This window comes from Gossypium hirsutum, chromosome A01 (genome assembly GCF_007990345.1).
Source record: "Gossypium hirsutum isolate 1008001.06 chromosome A01, Gossypium_hirsutum_v2.1, whole genome shotgun sequence".
Taxonomy (NCBI): domain Eukaryota; kingdom Viridiplantae; phylum Streptophyta; class Magnoliopsida; order Malvales; family Malvaceae; genus Gossypium; species Gossypium hirsutum.
Genome location: NC_053424.1, coordinates 105,408,241 through 105,426,032, shown reverse-complemented (window position 1 = coordinate 105,426,032; position 17,792 = coordinate 105,408,241). Strand labels below are relative to the sequence as shown.

Here is a 17,792-nt window from a genome sequence, read left to right as displayed (position 1 = left end):
TCAGCACAAAGGAGCTTACCGTTTACAGCTCGTAAGAGTATACAGATTCAGAGTTCGTATGAGCATACATGTACAAGAATTGACGGATTATAGTTTAGTAAACCTCGTGTGTACTATCCGCGTATCCAATGATATTCTAAATGGTTCAAAGGGTACAATTCTGTTATTAGATTATACAAGTTCGATACGAACTATTACAGGTATTTACAAGAGATATATGAAATGATATTTCGTGATATATTGATATATGAAATGATCGAAACATGTATATGAAAATTGAATACTTGTTGAATTCATCCATGTGTATTGGATTTTATATGTGATTTACTTGGCTAATATGTTGGTGAACATGTGTTTACACTTTTGGCCAAATTGGTTGGGATTTGCTATGTTTACTCACCTAAATTATGGTTAAATGGTAAGATAAATTCTATGCTATACGAACTTACTATGCTTAAATGCTTACTCTATGTTATTTTTCATATTTTATAGTGATTCAGATGCTCGTTTGGGTTAGAAGCTTGTCAGATTTATATCACACTATCTATCAGCTCTTTTGGTACTTTCAGTTGTTTAATTTCGGTTATAATAGCATGTATAGGTTATTTTGGCTAATGTTGGGTTATGTGTGATGTTGTGGTTGTGGCCATATGCTTTGACTTGTGCTTTGGTATATTTTCCTATGTATATATAAATGGCCTTATCATGTTTGATGTGTGGTTTGGTATAGGTAATATGTGAATTGATTTATGTTTGATGGATGAAAATTAAATGGTGGTTGAATATGAATATGGATATGTATTATAATTTGGAGTGATTTATTGCTTGTTCTAGAAAGCACATATGTATAATATGTAACACCCCTAACCCAAATCTGATCACCGGATTAAGGCTAAGAGGTACTACCGAACTAAACATTTAATTATCTCATTCACAGTGTCAATAAACATAAACAGAGATCGAGCTGAAATACATACTGATATTTAAGTTATACGCCATTTTCGTATGGCCAAAATATTTACAATTTCAAAACATAGTTATCATCAGCCTAACCTATACATGCCATATCGAGTCCAAAATATAACTGTACCAAAAAGATAGATAGTGTGATGAACTGCTGACGATCCCCGAGTCGGTGGCCAAAATCAACAATCTATAAAACAGAGAAATAAAGAACAGAGTAAACTTTCAAAGCTTAGTAAGTTTTAAGCATCACAAACAATTAAAGACTTACCGAAAATCGAAATATTCATTTAAACAGACTTATTCTCAATTCAAATTGCTTCATGGCTGAATACTCATAAACATATACATAGATTTCTCAGCACATATTTTTCTTCTACTTAAAATTCATAAGATGCATTTAAATCAAATAATCTCATATATTAACAACATTTGACCGAATAGGTCATTGTTTTACTCGTAGATATAACAATCATTCACACTTAAGTATCATTCTTTAATACTAATAATTCACAAAATCATTGACTGAATGTACATGAGTACATAAATAAATTTTAACATATAATTCATATACAAATATACCATGACCGATTAAATCATTCTCATATTCATAAATATAACCATCAATCATATTTATATATATATTCTTCTTTGATGCTAATGATTCACTTCGAAATCAATTCACCGATGAGTAAGTAATACGTACCTGAACATTTTAAATGTATAGTACTTACTCGACGATGGTTTACTGCGAACATTCAATATCGTAATCTTACTTAACTTACTGGCATTAAGCCTGCCAGGTCTTAGGACTTGAAACCAATTACCAGCACAACCCTGCGGGAATTTAAACCCGGTATAATACCAGCTCGAAGCCTGCGAGACTTTAGCCCGGACATATTTCCAGCACGTAGCCTGTGGACCTTAAGTCCGGATATAATTCCAGCACATAGCCTGCGGACCCTAAGTCCGGATATAATTCTAGCACATAGCCTGCGGACCTTAAGTCCGGATATACATCACTGAATGTCATGCATACTTATTCGCAAGAAAATTCAATTCAAGTAACATCTCGCAATCATAGTTCATTTATTCCATTCGAATAATAGCATAACATGGGCACCATTCATATAACTTTTGGCTCAATAACATACATAAGAATATATGTCCATTTTACTTTCCAAGCTTAACTTCTAATGTCTATTCGGCTTTAAGCCTTAAACATAAATTATTTGTCACTCAACTATATTCAAATAAAATCAATAGATCGCAGTACAGTTATCATACACATATCAAGACATTATCAATTATGTACTAAATGTGACTATTCAAAACTTACCTCGGATATACCTGAACGGTTGCGGAAAGGCTACTCAATTACTTTCTCTTTTCCCCTATCCAACTTCGACCCTCTTTGCTCTTGAGCTTAAATTCAAAAATTTTAAACTAGTCATTATTCGACTATTCAAGCATTTCTTCAGAAATATAATATATATTCGACTTTCACACACATAGATCATAGTAAGTTTATAAGAAAACATTAAGCAACTCCTTAACAAATTTTTATCAATGATTACCACATAATCACAAATTCACAATAAGCTGTCTTCCTGAGCAACAGTCACTAAATCATTTATAACTGGAGCTACGAAACTCCAAATCAATTGCCGTAAAATTTCCCTAAAAATAGACTCATATATCTCTTATCCATAAAATTTTAAGAATTTTTAGTTTGGCCAATCAATACCAGATTTTTCTTAAAGTTTCCCCTGTTTCACCGCTTGACTAGTCTGACCACCCTTTACTATGAGTCAAATTTCTAATTGTACAGAAGTCAAAATATGTTCTCGTTGATTTCATTAGAAACTAGACTCATTAATATTTAATTAAATAATTTATTCAGCTTCTAACTCCACTCTCAAAATTTATGATGATTTTCCAAATTTACGTTACAGCTGCTATCCCAAGCAGATTTACTACAATTTACTCTTTCACAACTCTTTGCATTCATATTATTTAAACATGTATATCACCAATCAATTTCATCACAATTCTATAATTTCACTTAAGCATAATCTCAATATAATACATCGTGTTCAAATCATTATTCAAGTTCAAATTCGGCTAGCACACATATACATACTAGCAACTAAGTATTAACATTGTATTTCATATTATAACCGAATGTATAGCTCATCAATATATATTTATTCATGTTACCTTAACACATTGGTCAACTAGATCATGCATTATTCTTTGGCACATTTGGTCATTAAAGCAATCACCTATTTAACTTTCAAGCATTTTTATACTAACATTTCTCCCAAGGTCAAATTCATATACAACTTTTAATACTCATACAGGGTTTATATTTCAAATAACATAATAGTTAATTATTTTTGTGACTCGGTTTTGTGGTCCCGAAATCAAATTCTGACTAGGGTCAAATTAAGGCTGTCACATAATAAGGTTAGTTTTTGAATGGTTTGTATTGGTGTTTTTAGTGCACAAATTAAAAGTGACTTACATGACCATTTGATGCTAGAGATCAAGTACATAAACAGTATTAAATAGTATGTTTTGATTAACGATCTACATGGTAAGTTTTGGTGCAAATATGCATATGAGTTAGTTAAAATATTGAATATATTGAATATTTAGATTTACATGTTATAAGTTATCATTTGAAGTGCCTAAGGGCATATTGGTCGTATGTGAATATTTTACATGTTTAAAGGTTGATTTTGGCTTGTTTTGGATGCCTATTTATGACTTGTGTATATCAAAAACGTAGAGTGCAGGTGGATGCCAAATTGGGTGAGAAATGTGGCTTGTAAAATGGCTTATTTTTGTCCATAAGGGCAAAGACACAGGCGTGAGTCTCAACCGTGTGTGACACACGACCAAGTGACACGACCGTACGTCCCTTGTATCTTTTAATGAGTGCAAGGTTAGTATGCTCACACGACCTAGCGGACGTGTGGCTTGGCCATGTGGCACAAGTCAGTGAGTTACACAGGCACAGACACGGGCCGGGACACGGTCGTGTGTCCCTATTTCGAATGCCCATATGGCCTAAGACACAGGCGTGTCTCTTGGTTGTGTGAGTCACACGGCCTGGCCACACGGCCATGTGACCCCTGCAGCTTTGAAAATTTTAAATGTTTCTAAAATATTTTTTGAGTTTTCAATTTAGTCCCGATTTGTTTCTAATGCATATTTTGGGCCTCAAAGGCTCGTTTAATGGACAATATGTATAAATTTGATTGGTTTTTTTATATGAATGCTATATGATATGAAATGTTTTTATTTTCTATTTGTTTGATTTGTAAACTCTGGAAATGCTCCGTAACCCTGTTCCAGCGATGGATACAAGTTAGGGGTGTTACAGATGGATTCTGTGGAATTTAGAAATTTCTTGTGGGTTTTTAAAATTGTTGATTTTAGGTATTGAATTGCATGTTATTCTTTAAATTATGGTATATTTCTGAGTTACCAAGGGTTGGGGACTGTTTCGATGTCAAAAGCACAATTTTCAGCCTGTTTTGGTGTGGTTTTGTAACCACACGGGTGGCCACATGGGTGTGTGCCACACACGGTCAATCCACACGGCCTTGTGCAATTGGGAAATTAGGGTTTTTGACTATTTTTATTACCACACGCCTGTGTGGCTACTGTTTGGAGATTTTGTCAATTTTCACACGGCCATGTCTCTTAGCCACACGGGCATGTGAGTTTTCCGCACAGTTGTGTTTACTCTACTCAATTTTTTTTATAATTTGCACTTTTGCATAGTGAGTTACACGAGCTACTCACACGGCCATGTAATTCGGTCACACGGGCGTGTGTCTCTGCCACACGACCGTGTGTAGCTTTCACACAGGCGTGTAGACCTCTACGTGGCCTAGGCCCTCCTACACGGTTAGGGCACATGGACGAGTGGATTTGGTTCACAGATTTTTTATTTGTGTCATAATTTGACTTGTTTTATATTTCTGTGTAATTCGACCCTTAGTTAAGCCTCGGTAAGTGTGTTTAAAACTCGATCTAGTTTGGGTTTGTGTATGTATGTGCATTTATGGGCTTTGACTTAATTGTTCGTTTATGTGATAATATGATGTGATGAATAAATTTGAGTTCATTGTTTCTATCATAACTTAGTACTAGAATACAAGTATAATCGAATCTAAATCTGTTCAACTGGAAATATGTATGTCTGTTTCTATATGTTTTTATGCATAATATGTGCATTACTACATTAGCATGAAAATTTTGGGATTTGGTTATAGTGAGAAGGAATACTAATTTGGCAGTTTTAACTGTAATACTTTTGTACAGCGGTTTACCACACTATACTATACGTATAATTAGCTCAATTGTATACATCTGCTCGAGTGGCTTAGTTCAATAATTGTGGTGTGTTGGGTGGACGGGCCTATCACGGTCCTATGTGGTGTGCAGGGTGGATGGGCATACTATATCCCATATGTGGTCTGTAGGGTGGTCGGAGTGGTGTTTGGCTAGATGGGTGAGATTTTTATTTTGTTGGATACATTTCACATTTGGGTATAAATCTGTTTGTATGGTTGTGGGGTTAATTGCGTAATAATATGAATAGTCCAACATGTCTTTGTATCTAGTTTTTTTTGGATTAATAACTCTATGTTATGTTTGTTAATGGACTACTCATAAGATTGATTATTGAGATAAGTTGTTCATTCACTATCTATGTGTGCATACCAGAAATATTCGTTCCGATACTTTGTCATTTGCATTTTGTTTTTTATTTTGGACTCACACTGAGCTCGCATAGCTCACCTCCCTATAGTGTTCTTCCTTTCAGATACTGTTTGTGTTTGAAAGCTAGACTCGGCATGCTGGAGGTCTCCTACTCGTAAGTGCTTGGTTTGGTTTAAATGATGGTACTTAAAAGTTCAGTTGTTATTTTCAAATGGCTTGTAGGAAAGATTACAAAAACTGTGGTATGGGTTAAGTTTGGATTTTCGATCAACTAAGTGTTACGGTTTTAAACAATTTATATGTTTTGGTATATTAGGAGTTTCAAATTCTGGTTTATGATTGACAAAATTTGATGCTTTCAGAACTGTCAAGGAATTCCATTTGGTTTATTTCCTACTTATGTTTAATGCCAATTAAACTTTGTTTCGAAATTTAACTAATTGTTATCTAACTTTCTAGAATTATATGTTTGTGAAAGATTTTTTATTTTCACCACTTTGGGTGGCCAATATAACCTCCAAGATTCTGTCTAAACTCCTAGGTCGGGTTCTAAGGTGTTACATCTAGACTATTGATCCATATTTGATGTGCTTAAATCAGGGGAGGAGTAAATACTGTTTAGGAGTAGATCTAGCGTAATTGAGTGAAGTTGCATGCAATCCTAAAAATAGGACTACATAAATCTACCGGATTAGAGTCAAATCTAATAGGGGAATCCATAAATTGATTTAATGCAATAATAGGGATTTTAATTAGAAAGATATTTCAATTAATCGACCTAGAGCCAGTTGCTTTTATTCTTGAAGAGATATATTAGTATAATTTAAGGATTTCTACGGATCAAGATACTAAGTTAAGAAATTGCGTTATTTAGATTGATAATGACAAATGAAGTATAGGTGAATTCTTTCATGGGTATTGTTTCACTTTTTGGTTATTATTCAATTATTTTCTTAATTTGTTCTTTCTGGCATTTGTAGTTAATTAATTTAGTTAATTTTAATTTTAATTCACTCAAATTTATTGGTTAAATAATATAAAGACAGTAATTACTAGTACTTTTTAGTCTTTGTGGGAATGATATCTTTTCTCACTGTAGCTATACTATTAATTGATACATGCACTTACCTTAGTCAAAGTTTTAGTTGGTTTATGATTGCATCAAATATCGAGAAGAAAACTATTTCTAAAAATCACAAGAAAAAAATCTTACGCAAAGAAACTAACTCCCAGAGTTGAAAACTTTATTAATAAAAACAATTCTCTCCCTAATGAACAAAGAAGAAGCCTTTATATAGGCTATCTAACTACATTCAAATAAAACTCTAAAATACATTGAAACTCTAACTAATCTAAAAAATTAGTTTTAAACTAAACTTCCTTATTGACATAAAACTCCTAAATAACTTACAATATTTAATAATTATAAAAAATTTGGAAGAAAAAAAATAATAAGAGCTGATAAATACAATATTGGGCTCATATACAATAAAATTTAAGCCTAAAACCTGAACCCAATATGATCTAAACTCGAATTAAAAGCCCGAAACTCGTAATTTTCATCATAATCTAGTCCAAAAATTCTGCTCAAGCAATCTTCACTAAAACGGTAATAACTTGAGTTCCTGAACTCAAAATCAAGTGATTCAAAGTGCGGTTTGAAGCTAAGAGGTGATATTCGAACGCCATGGAGACATCTTAACCAAGAAATTTTTGGATCCCATCCAAAAAGTTTTCGCAAGTCTGCTAATTCCCCAAACGTAAAAACTGGCAGCTTCGATGAATGAAATTTAATAAGTTTTAGCCATTTTGTGCATGTATCATTGCTTGTTCCTTAAAAAAGATTCATCCTGACATATTGCTTTCTATTGAATCTTGGTTTGATTTGCTTGCCCTTTGATCTTATTGTTGGGCCTTGAGGTAGTGTAAAGCCCATCATATCTATGAGTCTGAAATTGGGTCTTGAGACTCGCATCATTTCCCCCGTCCTCAAGAAGATTCATTCTTGAATCTTTAGCTGCATAAAAAGTGATTAGAATTAATAACAATGAAATGAACAAAAATAATTACCTAAGATTTCTTGTGCACCAAAACTATCCTTAGGATCAAATACATTTTTTTTATATTTCAAATCTGCTTCGATCACGAACTTCTCCTTTAAAACAATTTATCAACATTAAACAAAAAATATGTTAGGCACATGAGTGTTCAGGTAAAAAATAATTTCTTTGAATATGCATGGGCATCCATAAGAATTTCCAAAGATGAGCCAAGAATTTCACATAACAATCAAAATCAAAAAGTTTAATATTATTATGTAAAAGTTTATCTTTAAAGGTCAAGATAGGAAATTTTTTTAAAAGAGAAAATGTATAAAATGTTTTAATAAACCTATCTAATGCAACAAAAGTACTATTTTAACCTTTACAAATCTAGATAAACGCATAAAATTAATTGACATTTCAGACCAAGGTTTATTGAAACTTGACCAATGAGAAAACATGGTTTCAGGAAATTTAAAATCAATAACAAACTTATCAAAAACATTCAAGGTATGCCTACATGTTTCAACTTACAATGTATCTTTACTTTTCTTACCTTCTAGCACTTGCGGAGAATTATCAATGTTCAACCTACATTTTTCCCACAAGTAAAATCTTCTATCAATTGTTGAGTAATATAATTGGAAGTCCGTCAATAGATCCTTGAAATAATGTAACAAATAAACACCATTGAACAAATTCGAGTTATGGTTAGTTAAAACCCAATCATTCCTCACTTTTGCATGTGTATTTTCTTGTTTTCCATTTTATTTTCCCACTTGAGAACTCTCTAATTTTACTTTACATCTATTTTCACTAACCAAAATTGGACCATCAAGTAGACTTTTATCACTCATTGTTTTTTTTCTTTCTTGTTTTTCATTTTTTCCTTCCCCTTAACCATCTAACAAGATTTTATCATTTTCTGTTGGTCCTTATACACATCTTTGGGCTCCAAATGAGCCAAAATGTATTTTTTTCCTTTAAACAAAAGCAGTAATGGTTTGATTTGCCATGGTGTACCAGATCATGATTATATTTCCATAGTCTTCCAAAAAGAAGATTGGCAGCATGCATGGGAACTACATCACACTGAACCTCGTCAAAATAATTCCCAATTTTGAATGCAATTAAGGACTGCTTAATTACCTTAACTTCTAAACTTTCATTAATTCATTGTAAGTGATATGGCTTAGGATGATTTTGACAAGGTAAAGGTAAAATATCCACTAAAAAACTACTCTCCACGTTGGCACAACAACCTCTATCAAAAATAAGAAAACACAACTTTCCTTGAATCAAGTACCTCATGTGTAAGATGTTAGTCCCTTGCACTTTGTCAAAATTTTCCCTTACTTGAATGCTAAAGAATTGTCGCACTACAAGACAGTGAGACTCAAGAAAATTGTCCCCATCAGTAGGAGGTTCCAAACCCCTTCCATACTATGTCTGCATACCATTATTAGAGGTGGAAATTAAAATACTCAAAAAAGAAATTGATCAAAGAAAATCAAATTTGGCCTTCATACACTCGCAATAAAAAAATAAAAAAACCCTAAGAGACAAAAGAAGTTAAGATTTTCTTGCTTGTAACTTTTAAAGAGTAATCAAACTCAATAATATTCAAAAATATTTGGGATCACTCTCTAGCAAACCATTTGGAAAATGTTTACCCACTAAATTTTTTTAAAAAAAAATTTATGGGTAAAAAGAAAAAAAATGTTTTGAGGTTGTTTGCTGGAAATAAGTTTATAAGAACACAATGAACACCTAAAATGCTTGAATTTGATACCAAATTATAAAGGAGTTTAACGTAGGAAATGGAAGAAGGGTCGAATTCAAGTTGTTCGACTCGAGAAACAAAGATTTGGATGTGACCTAGAAAGAAGAAATCAAATAAATTTAGAAAATAACAAAGGAAATAACAAAAATAAGGAAATTAAAAAAATGATAAAGGATAAATATTCAAAATAATAACTAAATAGAGAAAAGATAGATTAAGTAAAGTGGAAGATGGAACGATAAACCAATGGATGTGATGGATAAAAGGATAAATGTCCAATTGTACCATTTGCGATATAAATCCCAGCAAACTTAATTAATGCCTCTAATCAACCCTCTAACAAATAATCATTAGCAAATTGAAGGGTGAAGAATGATTTCCCAAAACCTCTTGAAGAAAATCGAGAAGATAACTATTACTAAAAATCACAAGGAAGAAATCTTGCACACAAAAGCTAACTACCAGAGTAAAAAACTTTCTTAGTAAAAACAATTTTGTCCCTAGTGAACAATGAAAAAGCCGTTATATAGGCTAGCTAAGTATACTGAAACTCTAATTAACCTAAGCAAGAAGTAGTTTTCAACTAAACTTTCTTGTTGACATAAAACTCCTAAATAACATAAAATATTTAATAATTATAAAAAATTCAGAATAGCAAAATAATTAAAATAATAAGAGATGATAAATACAATATTTGGCTCATATAATGATCGCGTGATTTTGTGATAGGTTTGAAATATTTATAATTAATCGTTTTTGAAACTAACTATTATCGCGATGTAGGCAAATGTACCTATCGAACAGTATTAAAGTTATAGCAAGACCGGATTGTTGAACCCAAAGGAACTAAAAGTACTAGTAATGACTGTCTTTTTTATTATCTAGCCTAGGAATAAAGAGGTTTTGTTTTAACTAACTAATTATCTAAACTAAGAACTCACAGAGAATAGAATTGGGGAATTGCTTTTAGGAAAATCGATTGAATTAGGACAATACCTAAGGAAAAGTCCACCTAGACTGCACTTGTTATTCTGGCTCCAAATCGGACGATTTATTCATTTAACTTGTTCTGTAAAGATCCCTAAGTTATGTTATTATCCCTATTCAAGACTAATAATGTCTAATCCCTATATTGAATAATTGAGACCTTTCTCTAATTAACACCCTAGGGTTGCATTAACTCGATCTATGGATCCCCTTATTAGGTTTCACCCTAATCCAACAAAATCTTGTCACCCTATTTCTAGGTGCGCAAACAACTCCGCTTAGTTATGGAAAATGTACTCTTAGACAGGGTCTATTCCTGCTCTGAATAAGAGCTTATCTTAAATCAGTATCCTGGGATATCAAAACAAGAATTAAGAACACATAATTAAGAACAAGTCAAATATTTATCATACAATTCAGAAAATAATAACAAGATTCATCTTAGGTTTCATTCCCCTTAGGTATTTAGGGGATTTAGTTCATAACTAAATAAGAAAACATCTCAGAATAATAAAGAGTACAAAACATAAAGAAAACCCAAAACTCCTGAAAGAGAAATTGAGGAGAGATCTTCAGTTTGATGGTGAATCCGGCTTCTGAGATGGATCAATCGGCTTCCTTGGAGTAATTCCTTACTCCCTATTCTGTGTGTCCTCTTTCTTCCTCCTCTAGGGTGTATTTATAGGATTTAGGATGCCTAAGAGCCCTCAAAAGTGGCCTTTTCCGAATTGGACTCAACTTGGGCTTAGTAGGGACACGCCCGTGTGCAATTATTTCAGGCCGTGTTCGAGCCTGTTAGAATGGCACGGGTGTGTGTTCTACTCGTGTGAGTCGTGCTTCGATTCTACCAAATTGAAACGACCGTGTGGGCTGCTCGTGTGAGGAAGTCCAGGCTGTGTTGATTTCATACTTTGGCCCATTTTCTTCGTTTTTGGCCCGTTTCTCATTCCTTTCGCTCTCCTATGCTCTCCTAAGTATAAAACATGAAATTAAAGCATTAGGAGCATCAAATTCACCAATTCTAATGGGAAATGATCCATAAAATGCGTTTAACATAGGGTTAAAATATGTATAAATTACGGTTTATCAAATACCCCCACACTTAAGCATTTGCTTGTCCTCAAGCAAAATTCTCAACTCATAATCAAAATAAATTCGTCTCAATTTATAATTTCTGTTGATAATATCTCAAAATAATCCATAGGTAATCATACATTGAGAATTCAACTAAAAGAACATAAAAGTTTCAAACATTCCAAGTTGAGTATTTTAATCATGCAAACATAGGTGTCTCTCCTCATCTAAGTAATTACCATTGATTCAAAATATCACAGAGTTTCACATCCTCACTACAGTTTCACTCAAATCACTCGAGGTGTTTAAGGACAATAAATGAAGCACTTAATAGTCAATAATGAAAAGTCATTACCATAGGCTTGCATGAAAATCAAATCTCCACCACTATAAATTGAGATGAAACATCAATCAAAAGGTCTTTAGAAGGTTGTAACGAGGCTTGGTTAGTGGGTGTGGTCACAAGCTGAAAGAAAGGGTTAGAATCGAGATTGAATTGAAAATTTGCCTAACTAGAAAAAGGGTTAATCATCACTTGTGTACAACAGGGCTTCTTCTTAGAATATGGAATTACTAGTGTGTATACATTTTTTTAAGAACAAGTTAAATAACATAGACTAACTATTAAGAACAAAACATAGCTAAGCAATTTATTCAACTCAAATCTCGACAAAAATAGGAATTAATTTAGTGGATTTCAACAATAATGGGTTAAAGGTTAATATTAAGGGTAATACAAGAAATGGCTTGTTAGGCTCAAAGGGGTTTACTAGGGGTTAATCTTGGAGGTAGGCTTTTCATGGCATGAGTGGGTTAATCCTAAATGCCTTAATCATTTTGACATATCAAATCAAATGGTGTGGTCTTGACATGCATAATCAAGCAAGTTCTAGAATAACAGTTCGATATCGACACACTCAAAGCAATAATAAAAGTGAGCATGAAGGAATTAATAGATGCTCAAAAGGCTCAAAAATCTCACAAAAATTATGGCTTTTTGATGTTTAAAGCTTGTGAATTCTAACTCAAAGTAATACTTAACTTTAGGGAAACAACCTAAGATTTAAATTCTTAACAATCAACTTATCATGCTTGATTCTCTAATGTCTTAAAGTTTAAGCAATCAATGCATAAATCCCTATGTTTTAATTCAAGATATATCAATCAAAATCACAAATCAATCAAAATTTATCCTAAATACGATATGAGAGCTTTCCAAAAGAACAAGGCAGTCATTCAGGGATTTTTCTGATAATGAAATAAATACCCCCCACACTTAAGATGTACATTGCCCTCAATGTACAAAGCTAGATATTAGAATATAAAAATAAGATAGGGAGAGAAGTGAAACTTCCTATATGATGAATTCCTTGAACTGGAGTTTTGGAGAGCAATCGGTGCGAGAGTGGAGGAGGATACTCCGGCGGTGGTAGAGGTTCATTAGTCCATAAGTCCTGCGCCAAAAGAATATTATATCTAGTGGTAGCTATGGTCGTGGTTGACCAGGACATGGCAGTCGTGGAGAACCTTTCCTGGTGGAGTTTTTAGTTCCTATGAAATGATGAGCTTAAGAGCTCTATATAACTGTGATGAAATCAAAAACTTTTTAAGGGATATTAGGAAGAATAATTGCTCATAAAGAAATAATCGAAATTAATAATTAAAAATAAAATTCTAAAATCTAATGAAAATAAAAAGTAGTTTTAAAATTAAATAAATGTTTTTAAACATCTTCGTCGCTGGATGGTTCACGAGGTGGGATTGGCGATGAGATGTGGAAGTGTTGAAAAATCTGCTGTAGAGTGGCATCAATGTTGTCAAATCGTTGAAAACACTGCTGCTCGAACCGAGTGGGGTGCTCCGAGATGTCAGCATATGAAGCCGCCGCATGAATTGGACGAGAGGGTGGTGGTGGTTGAGACAGTAGGTCCTCGTGCTGTGGAGGGACATCATCAGGAATGTCCTCGTAGGCCTCCTCCTCGGTAAATTAGGCGAGACGATATTGAGGAGGGTAGGTTCCTCGACGCTTTTCGATCATCCTCAAGCTAAGCATGCTCGAGATGCCTTGTGGAGACATCTGGCCAATGAGGGTGAAGGATGATTCTTGGGCTGCGGTGCTGAGGAGCCTGAAGTGTCAAGCCAACCGAGTAACATAGGGGCTAATGGAGATGACCCCCTTCCTATGTCGCTCTGTCTGGTGCTGAATCGCGAGAGCGATGAAATAGGCAAGGTCAATGACGTGCCCGTGCGACATACACCATAAAAAGTAGGCGTCGTGAGTGTTGACGATGCCAGTGCTCTCTCGCCTTCCTGTAATCGTGTGAGCCAAAATGGCATGTAAGTACCTCAGGGATGGTGGGAGAACTGATGCCTTGGAGCGGCTAGGATTGTAGGAGGCAGCGCCAAGGGCCAAAGTGTGCCAACACTTCGAGGGAGAGAAGTGTATGTGACGAGTAAGAGCATGTAGTTCATTCTCCTCCTTGAACTCCTCCATATATAAGTCCAGTGCCGTACCAAACTCTGGGACGTTGAACTGGCGGACTAATCTACCTAGGCGAAATTGGATCGTGTCGGGATGATCGTAGTTCGTCATTACGGTCTGAAGATGGAATGTTGAGCATAGTTCCATCGTGAGTTCGAGGTATGTTGGCTCGATGATCCCAAAGAACAGTTCCCAATGGTCGGTGGTTAGGAGGGCCCGAATCGCATCAGCCAACTAAACTTGCTCTGCAGCAGCCCAGTCAATGCAGCGGCCCACAATTAAAGGTTAGGCCCGAAGTATTTGGAAAAGTTCTTCTTGGGGCCCTAGGGGGAACTGCAGGAGAGGTTGACGAATTTCCGTGGTTGGACCCACGAAAGATGACGCTCCCTTTCTCCTCTTCGAAGCAGGTACGGCAATTTTCTTTCCTCGTGAAGACGACATGGTACCTGCAATCAAAACCATTAATTCATCTTGAGGGATGATCAAAGTAAAATAAAGACAAATTTCAAATAAAAATCAGAATTTCATCCACAACTACTAATATTAACCAAACATAACCAACATAATTATTTTGATAGCATAATTTCGTGACATTATCATTGTAATGGCATGAGAATGGGCATAGTAATGACATGTGTATGACAAAAGAGTGAGGCTTTAACAACTCGATTTAACATGAAATGTATGATAAATAATCTAATCATGCAGAAATAATGAACAAAATGGAAATAGTAAGAGAAAAGTAAAGATTATTTTAAAAATAAACATTAAAAGTAAGTAGAATAGAGGTGAAAAGAGTAAACAAACGCTAAGGGAGAGAAATCAGGCGTCAAAAATAGAGTTGGAGGTGGCGCACGGGAGTGGCAGGGAAGCCGTGTGGACTTGCAGCGGCTAGGGTTAGGGTTTTTGAATGGGGAATAAAGTGAATAGTGTAAGGTATTTATAGATTTTCGGTCACACGGCAAGGGCACACGCCCGTGTTCCCTAATTTTTTCCCATGTGTTTCGAGTTTTTCCTATTTGAGCGCGTCTGAAATTTATCCCACGCCCGTGTACCTTGGGCGTGTGGGTGCACATGGCCGTGTTGAATGACCGTGTCTAGCTTCGCTTGCTTCTCCCACGCCCGTGTATGCAAGGTCCACGCCCATGTTAATTTAACAGGTTCAACCACGGCTATGTCGGACGGCCGTGGAGTTTTATCATATCCTGTGTTGGGGAAATCTTTTTCCCTGTTTTCACACGGGCCTAAGCACGCCCGTGTGCTTGGCCGTGTCTTTATGGAAAAACCTGCATTCAAGATCTCTATTAGTAAGTAAGGTGTTAAATACTAAAATTTAAAGAAATTAATATTGTTAGTGCTCGGGTTGCCTCCCGAGAAGCGCTTATTTATAGTCTAAGCTGGACTTACCTCTCCATTGAATGGTCATGGTGGTTCGAGGAGTTTATACTCCTCATTCCTGCTATCAATCTCATCAAAATAAGATTTTACATGGGTATTGTTTACCTTAAAAGTGTCGAACTTGGGGTGACTTACCTCAACTGTACCGAATGGAAAAATACTAAGTACCGTAAAAGGGATTTCTTCATCCGGTCTGGCAGTGACAATGTGTGGATCTGCGGCATCTAATAAGACTTTATCGCCAACCTGAAGTTGATTTGGAAAGGTATCGAGCTCGTTCTGGCATAGTTTTGGTTTATCGTGTGTTCTCGGTTTATGTGTTCGCCATTCATTTAGCTCTTCTATTTGTAGTCTTCGTTCTTCATGAGTAGGTCCTCTACTATTGCTTGAGAATGACTCATGTGCTTCCTTCAGACTCATTTCCCGCAAAGTAGGTTGCACCATATTGCCAGTTTTAGTAGAATGGGTTAAACGATCACCTTCAATTTCCGATGTGTTGCTAGAATTGCGAGCTTGAAGGGTGATTGTTTCGTCTCCCACCCGGAGTGTGAGTTCACCTGTGCCAACATCAATGATTTTTTTAGCAGTTGCTAAAAAAGGCCTTCCTAGAATTAAAGGAGTGTTGCTATCATCTTCTATGTCTAGAACAATGAAGTCCACGGGAAATATAAATTTATCGATTTTAACTAGCACATCTTCAATAATAACCCTAGGAAATCTTGTAGTTTTATCTGCTAATTGAATGCACATCCTAGTCTGTTTGGGTTTCCTGAGACCTAATTGCTTAAACATTTTGTAGGGCATGACGTTAATACTAGCCCCTAAATCAGCTAATGCATTATTAACATCTAAACTACCAATCAAGCAAGGAATTGTAAAACTCCTTGGATCTTTTAATTTGTTCGGTAGCTTATTTTGCAGAATAGCTGAACATACTACGTTTAGCTCCACATGCGACGCCTCGTCCAAATTCCGCTTATTTGCTAAAAGCTCCTTTAAAAATTTCATTGCGTTTGGCATCTGTGATAGAGCTTCAATAAACGGTAAGTTAATGTGTAATTTTTTTAAGAGTTTAAGAAATTTACTAAATTGTTCATCTGAGCGGTCTTTCCTCATCGCGTTAGGGTATGGTACACAAGGTTTATATTCGACATTCACCGATTTGTTTTCATTATGACCTACCTCAACTTGACCCTTGCCTACCACAGTTTCTTGCCTCGGTTCAGGTTCAGGTTCAACGACTCCTTCGTCATCTTGAATATTAATTGCGTTGAGTTGTTCCCTTGGGTTGGGTTCAGTACTACTTGGCAAGCTACCTTGTGGCCGTTCGGAGATTAGTTTAGAAAATTGGCCTATCTAAGTTTCGAGCCCTTTGATTGACGCTTGTTAATTTTTATGTGCCATTTCGGTGTTCTAAAAACGGGTTTCTAATACCGAGATAAACCTTGTGAGCATCTCTTCAAGGTTCGGTTTCTTTTCCTGTTGATAGGGTGGCTGTTGGTAGCCCGGAGGTGGTCGCTAATTTCCTTGGCCTCCCCATGAGAAATTTGGGTGGTTCCTCCAACCTGCATTATAAGTGTTACTATAAGGATTGTTTTGAGGTTGAGGATTATTACCCATGTAATTTAATTGCTCGTTATCCATGTTGTGGCCATAAGGTTGGTATTCTGAATGGCTTGTTCCACCTCCACTTGTTTCGCATTGCATTACTGGGTGAACCTGTGAAGAACTAAGAAAACCATCAATTTTCTTATTCAAGTTCTACCTGATTAGAGAGCATGGTGACTGAATCGACGTTATAAACACCGACTGTTTTTGTTGGCTTTGTCCTCATGACTTGCCACTGATAGTTATTCAATGACATCTCCTCTATGAACTCATAAGCATCTTCAGGTGTTTTATTATTGATGGTTTCACTAGCAGCTACATTAACCATTTGTCGAGTCGAAGGATTCAGGCCATTATGGAATTTTTGAACCTGAAGCCAAAGCGGTAACCCATGGTGAGGGCAGCTTCTCAAAAGGTCCTTGTATCTCTCCCATGCATCGTAGAGTGTTTCTAAATCCACCTGCATAAAAGAAGAGATATCATTACATAATTTAGCCGTTTTAGCCGGCGGAAAATATTTTAGTAAAAATTTTTCCGTCATTTGTTCCCAAGTAGTAATTGACCCTCGTGGTAACGAGTTCAACCACTATTTAGCTTTGTTCCTCAATGAGAAAGGGAATAACCGAATACGAATGGCATCGTCAGAAACGCCATTGATTTTAAATGTATCACATAGTTCCAAAAAGTTTGCTAAGTGAATGTTGGGATCTTCATC

General features: G+C 35.4%; 1 non-coding gene across 1 annotated transcript; it reads left to right on the top strand.

Annotated features, from left to right (window-relative positions):
- Positions 1 to 17,463: 17,463 nt before the first annotated feature.
- Positions 17,464 to 17,570, top strand: LOC121208114 (small nucleolar RNA R71). The gene has a single exon (XR_005903101.1). It is a non-coding gene; the product is annotated as a small nucleolar RNA R71 (small nucleolar RNA).
- Positions 17,571 to 17,792: the final 222 nt, after the last annotated feature.